At 40.8% G+C, this 7,398-nt stretch overlaps 1 protein-coding gene and 1 non-coding gene across 3 annotated transcripts in view; both read right to left on the bottom strand.

Annotated features, from left to right (window-relative positions):
* The window catches only part of PACRG (parkin coregulated), a 432,512-nt gene that overhangs the window by 280,404 nt on the left and 144,710 nt on the right, over window positions 1-7,398 (bottom strand). The window lies entirely within an intron of this gene.
* Window positions 36-154, bottom strand: LOC112482348. Its single transcript, XR_003047281.1, has one exon. It is a non-coding gene; the product is annotated as a 5S ribosomal RNA (ribosomal RNA).

The following is a 7,398-nucleotide window of genomic DNA, read 5'->3' as shown; positions in this document are numbered from 1 at the left end:
TTTTTTTTTTTTTTTTCTTTTTTTTTTTTTTTTACCACCTACAGCACCTGGTCTTCCCAGGTGGTCTCCCATCCAAGTAATAACCAGGCCCGACCCTGCTTAGCTTTCGAGATCAGACGAAATCGGGTGTGTTCAGGGTGGCATGGCTGTAGACCATATTTTTATATTTTACTCAAACTAATTGATATCTTTTTAGAGGCAAAGAGATAACAGATTTCAACATTCATTTTTTTAAAAAATTTTTACAGTAATGGAGTATTGATTAAGTGCAAGACGCTATGCTAAGTATTTGACTTGGGTCAAGTAACTTAACTCCTTCACCTTTTTGACACACGGGCCACTGCTCCCGTCCACAGATGAGACATTGAGACTCAGGAAGGCCAAGCCCAAGGCACAGTGCCGGTGAGAAGCAGGAGAGATCCGAAGCCAAGTCTGTCTGGTGGCAGAGCCTGCGTTTAAATCACTGGTTCTTACGTTCGCTCAGTTGCTTTTATCTTTCCCTTTTACTGAAAAAAATGTTAAACAGTTGCATTTCTGAAAGCATCATCTGAGATCCACCCAAAGCCACGTCAAAAATGTGATCTACCATACGATCCAGCAATCCCTCTACTGGGTATTTACCCCAAAGACCTGAAAACTCATATCTGAAAAGATACTTGCACGAGATGTTCATGGCAGCAATATTCACGGTGGCCAGGGCGTGGAAACAACCGAAGTGTCCTACGATAGGCGATTGGCTGAAGAAGCTGTGGTACATGAATACAATGGAATATGACCCAGCCACAAGAAGAGATGAAATACAGCCATTTGTGACCACATGGATGGACCTTGAGATAATCATGCTAAGCGAAATAAGCCAGACAGAAAAAGTTGAAAATCACATGATATCACTTATATGTGGGATATAAACCTAAAAGCAACAACAAGCATGACAAATAAACAAAGAGAGACTCATGGACATGGACAATAGACTAGCGGTTACCAGAGGGGAGGAGGGAGGGGGTGCGATTTAACAGTAAGGCATATATATATATATGCCTTACTGTTAAATCGCACCCCTGAAACTTACTAGATTTTGTTATCCAATGTCATCATAAAAAAAAAAAAAATCAACAGCTAAAAGAAATGTGCTAAACTTCTGTGGGTGATTTAAAGGAACAAGCTTAGATGTCTGTTATGAGTTAAACTGTGTCTCCGTCATGACTCAGAATGTGCCCTGGTTTGGAATTCCAGTTAAAATGAGGCCACGGGGGTGGGTCCCCCTCCAGAGTGACTGGTGTTCTCATAAAAAGGAGAACTTTGGGTGCAGAGATGGGCACACCTAGGAAGAGGAGAATGCCACGTGAAGACCGGACAGGGGCCACAAGCCAAGGGACGTCTGGGGCTACCAGACCCCGGGAGAGGCGGGGAGGGTCTCCCCGCCCCGCGGGCTTCGCAGGGAGCCAGCCCTGTGGACACCGGACTTCGGACGCCCGGCCGCAGACTGTGAGGCAGTAAGTTCCGCTGCGTCCGCCATTCTGTGGGGCCTGGTGAGGGCGGCCCTGGACTGACCCTCCTGCCCCAACTGGCCTGGCAAAGGGGGCCCGGCCGTCTGCTCATCGACATAAAACCGATGACGAGTAGTTAGACAGCTTGGGGTGGCTACAAGGGAATATCACAAAGTAGTGCCGAGAACATGCTGACGCAAGAGCGCGATTCCCCCGCGGGGCACCTCGTGCTGGGACGTCCTGTCGCCACGCGGCCCCCGCAGCTGGTTTTAGGGCCCCGCCGCCCCGGAACGCCGAACGCGCCGGTTCGTGACCCTCGGTTGGCACCCCGTGACGGCCCCTGGTTATCCCGCTGGCATGGCCTCCGCTTTATCTCGCTCTTTAGCGGGAGACGCAGGTGATCTGGGTGGAGAACCAAGCCGGTGTGTGCGCTGGCGTCGCGCTCGCGGCGAGGGACCAAGAGCGGGAGGGACAGTCCCCATCATGCGCCCAGGCGCAGGGCCCGCGCGTCCGCGCCGGGGTCTCCGCGCGCCTGCTGTCTGTGGCCTGCCCCGCAGGCGGGAGGTCCCGACAGGACGTGGAGGCCGCGGGGACCACGGGGGACGCAAAGCCCTGGGGTGGGGGTGGCGGGAGGAGGGGCGTCCAGGCCTCGCACTGCATCTCCAAGACTCTGCCCACCTCTGTTCCCACCGGGACCCGAAGGACGCGCGGCGGTGAATCCTAAAGCTTTGCGACAGGCTGGGTACCATAAATAAATAACACACCATTTCAGAGTAGTCCCAGAAATCATAAATGGAATATTAAAACAGATTTCTAGACCACCGAGGGAATTTGAAATACTTCCCCCTTTTTCCCGTTTATGGGCGCTGCTCAGCCAACTGTTCCTTGTTCCTTTCCTTTCTCTCCCGGTCTCATTTATGATGGCTTTCTTTAAGTGTGAACAACTAACTACGCGCGATGTCAAAATAATTTGATTTTTAAATCCAGGTAGTTGAACACGGAACAAGACTTATCAGTTGTGTTTACATAAAAGCTGATGTATTTCTAGTTACTCAGCAGTAGCAGATGCTATTGGTCCCCAAAAGATGTGTCATGATGGGTTCATTTTTTTCGCTAGTGTTCTCAATAAGTAATTATTAATATCAGGTTAATCCTTAGCTTACAAAAAGACAAAACCAGCTATGAAGTGAGGAGTCAACGATTATTTTCACAAAGTACCGTAAGAACCAATTTGCCAGATTAAGGGTCAAAAATAAACTTGCTAAAATGCTGCGTTTATTTGATTACTCTTTTTATATTCCTATTCTCACCTATAATCTTCCTGACATGAGTTTTATTTTAATAATTTTTTGACATGAGGTTTTTATTCACCCACATTGATTGGGTGAATTCATTGATTTCAGCACAATGCCAAATGCAGAGGAGGCTTCAAGACTTGTTCAGTTAATGAATGAATGCTAATAAGGTGTTGAAGAAAATTACTCCAAATTAATTAGTGGAAACATTATGTAGCACCGGACGCCAGAAATGCTGCCATAATGATGGAGCATTGGAGGCTAAAAGTTAGTGCAGTGGTAGAAATAATATTTAAATATTTCGAGTGATTAATTCTAAATGGAGAAACTCAGTTATTCAAAACATCAGGAAGTTTTGTAGCTATTTTTTTTTTCAGCCTATAAGTCCAAGAAAGGGAAGATGAAAATAAATTTATTCACGTTATCTATGTTTCTCATGTTGAACATGAAGGTCAGGGATTTTAAAATGCTCGCTTCATTAGTATGAAAACTGAATAACCAAGCCATCATTCTCTTTCTAATGCCACTGAAAATTAATTTAAAATAGACCAGTTTAGAGATGCTGAGTACCAAGATGTACAAAATGAAACCCTAAATCAATCCCTAACTTGCTAGATTATACTTTAATATACAATAAAAATGCACACTTTGTAAAGATGAATGTTACTTTTTAATACACTTATCCACAGAGAAAGCGATTATTATTCTATATTGTTTTATTTGCTTTTCAATTAGTAAATAAAAACCAGGTGAAAAAATTGAGGTTACAGTTATTTAGCTCTATATTAAATTTTTATATAAAAATTTGTGTTCTATAACTATAGTTCACCTTTATTGTTAATAGAATTTTATGAGTAATATCAAAAAGTTCATGTTATTTCCAATTTCTATCTTTTTCACCCGTGTATAGCAGCAGAATGAAAGCACAGCCTATATATGCTCCGTAAAGTCAACAAAGTTGGTGAAAAAGTGAATTTATGTTTGAGAATAGAAGGTGCCATTTTTCTTTCCTGTTTAATCATGGATGATTGGCATTTGGTAGTGTAACAATGGGGCAGGGGATGGGAGAGCGAGTACTGTCAGCCCAGTACTACTGCAGTTCTAGACAGTTCCAAAGAGAAGTCACCATTATCTGATATGTTAGCATGACAGAAAATAATATCAAGGTCATTTTAAGTGCTATCATTCTTGGGAGCAATTTACCTTACATTTTTTTCTATTTTTACCAGATAAAAATTACTCCTTTATGTTGTCCTTCAGAGAGAAAAAGTTCATTTTTATTTGAAATTATTTTATTATCTTTTAAGTTATTTTTCTTTCACCAAATCATCTACATACTGTATATTTAAAAGAAGCTCTTTCTATATTATTTACGGAATTTAATTAAGCCTGAAAATTTTGAGTAGGTGTCACTCACTGAAAGCTTAATAAGAATTCAAAAATATTGAAGTGGCACTGCTTGTTAAAGCTATACTTTTACATTACTTCCGTTGCAGCCCCTCCTTAACTGCTGTTACTACGGAGCATAAAAAGCGAGGGACATCATTGATTAAGTATGGGTTACTAAAAAAAGTATATTTTCCATCTAGTTATGACACCCCTGTTTCTTTGTATTAAAGCAGTCAACTCCATTGAATTCTCAGGTTTTATCACTTTAAAATATTTTTTTTTAAATAGCTAAGTAGCAGGTAAATAAATGCTATGAACTCGTGGATGCCAGCGAATTCTGTGCACTGCAGCCATTGGAAGTGTTCTATATCTTAAATACAGATATCTCTTATCATCACTAGAGACAAATTATTTAGCGAGAAAAAAAATCACATATTTATCAGTAGGTATAATATCACACGCAGAAGAACTCGAAGCTAGAAGCAGCCACGGGGAGAAAAATAAATCACTCAGAACAACTGGAGCCTTGCAACCCGATTCGGAGATGCGCGCAGGGCAGAGCTGGGAGCTGTCCTCCATCTAGTCCCAGGCTGAGGACTGGGCCTGTTATTAACATGCCCCTTCCATGTAACTGGGCCCTCACTAAACAGGGCTATCTCTTTTAAAGATGCGATACCATTTAGAGCGGTTGTTAGTTCAGTTCGGGGACTCTCCTGAGCCGAGACTATCAATCATGCTGAACGGTGGAATTATTCATACGGTTCAGTATTCTGAAGGGCTGTTCACGAGAGACTGAAGAGATACCATCGAGCTCATTTAATTTAGACTTGAGGCTGGACATGAACTTCACTCTCTGCAGAACAGGACTATTTATCTGTCGAACCACCCAAATTCCTTAGGTTTGGTTAACGTGGTTTGTGACAGGGGATTCTTTTAGGGCATTTTTCATTAAAAAAAAAAGAAGGAATTATATTATGAAAATTCAGTAAGTTATATAGCAGTAAGGGATTCCCAAGTTTACTTGAGCTACTGAAAGTGACAAACGATACAGTTGTCCCTTGGTATCTTCAAGGGACTGGTTCTAAGAGCCCCCCATGGATATCGAACTTCTTGGATGCTCGTCTCTTGTGTGAAGTGGTAGAGTATTTTCCCATAACCCACACGCATCCTCCTGTAGACTCTAAATGATCCCTACATCACTTATAGCGCCTAATGCGATGTCGACGTTATGGAAATAGTTGTTATATTGTATTGTTCAGAAAATAATGACAAGCAAACAAAAGTCTGTACGTTTTCAGTACAGACACCACCATCACAGGCCTAACTACACAGCACAGTTGGGCAACGATGTAACATTTTTTTTCTGAATATTTTTGATCCATAGTTGGTTGGACTGGAACTCTGGATATAGAAGGCCAGCTGTTCAAACCATTTCATAACCCGTGACAAAAACAAGCTGTGTATTTTTTCTTAAGTTATATTTTTCCCTTGGCACTGTTTCATAATAAGGGACCAGGTTAGTGACTAAATAACAATTTCTTAGGACATGCAGAGGGAAGAGCTATCTTATTAGAAAATGCATCTCCATCTTTAACGACTCTCGGAAACGTAGAGAAAATGGAACGTCACCTCCATCTTTTGGGGGGAGCTACTGACACTTCTGTTTAACGACAGATTTCATTTCTATGCTTGTGAATGCAAAGAGCATATCTCTTCGAAGATTTATCCTCAGAAACCTGGAAAGCAGAGTAGAATTCTTGGAGTCTCAAAGCAAAAATGATGGGATGGAGGCCAGGAGAGCTATTTAGCTGCTAGAGAAACTCCCCGTCTCTCGAACTTGTTCTCCTGGCTCTAGGGAGACCAAAATGAGGGCAAAAAGCTAAATAGACGTGCTTTTTAAAAACTGACAGCTGAAGGAGTACTGAACTGCTATCTCTGGAATGTCTGCAACCCAGTAACTGATGAATTGGGGTAAAATTTTAAAAAATCAGAATATAAATAAACACCACTCGACTTACAGGGCAAATGCACACCATCGACCATCACTGTTACATGTAAGATTCAATTTCTCTTATACGGGACAAAATCCTTCATCTCATCTATTCAGGGATAAATTAAACATCCCATCTGTTTCAGTCTGAATATTTTTCTTATGTCAATGTAAAACTTGAGTCTTTCAGTCTTCCAACATTTGTTTACTTGTTTTCCCTAAGAGCGAGAACAAGTTTACTTATTTTCACCAAGAGGTTTGTCTTCTTCACTCTGCCTAGGGTTTTCTTTTTTCCTGCTGCACTGAAACCATTTTTATTTTGAGTGTCTGTATAGAATTCTTTCTCACATATATTTTACAAGCTTAAAAAGTCAGTTTGGATGAAATCCAGGAATAACGAGACATTTTTAGTATTTTTTCCTTTCATTCATTCACAAAAAAGCAAATAGATTCGAAAAGATGGCTGTGTTTTAAATAACAACAACAACAAAAGTTTTGAATAATGAATGTATTTCCAAAGCCAGCATATTTTTAACTTGGGAAGAAAGGGCATATGATCCTCTGTCTAAAATATGGTCTGTTCGCTGATGTTTGATAATTATTTTCTCACAATTGCATCTCTGATTAGAAAAAGTCAATTCACAGAAACAAAAACGTTCAAAGAAAACACGGAAATCAGTGATTGTCTGCACAAAGGTGAATAACGTAACTTAATTTTCAAAAAAATAACGAAACAACGGAATTTTTAAGAAGAGTAATAGACATGATATTTCGAAAGCATTAGTGAGCAGAGTCCTTTCATTTGCTGGTGGAACTCCAGCTCATCTTATGTGCTCCGGCCAGAGGGTTTTAGAATTCTCCTATGCTATGCTTACTGTGATCCCCAAACGCGCTCACAAAAAATAAGACTTTTGCGGAGAAGACGTGAATAGTTAAAAAACAATAGGGTTTTGTCATGGATTAACAATATTCAATTTTTAAAAATATATTTAAACTAAGAGAAATTCAAATTTCTACGAGCCCAACATTCCCACAGGCACTAAGTCATCTAAATATATGAGGACAGAATGACAGAAGAGAAAAGGTAGATACGCATCCATAGCTACACAGACCAGGACGGATATACACACAAGGATTATATTTGTATTAATCTCCCTGGATGTTTCTTGCCCAGATAGAAAGGGGTTGGCAATTTCAGATAATTGAGGTTTCAGTTATGTGTTATTTAGTGTATTTG

Source organism: Pteropus alecto, unplaced genomic scaffold (genome assembly GCF_000325575.1).
Source record: "Pteropus alecto unplaced genomic scaffold, ASM32557v1 scaffold195, whole genome shotgun sequence".
Classification (NCBI taxonomy): Eukaryota; Metazoa; Chordata; class Mammalia; order Chiroptera; family Pteropodidae; genus Pteropus; species Pteropus alecto.
The sequence above is the reverse complement of the archived record's forward strand: the minus strand, read 5'-3'. Positions and strand labels throughout refer to the sequence as shown.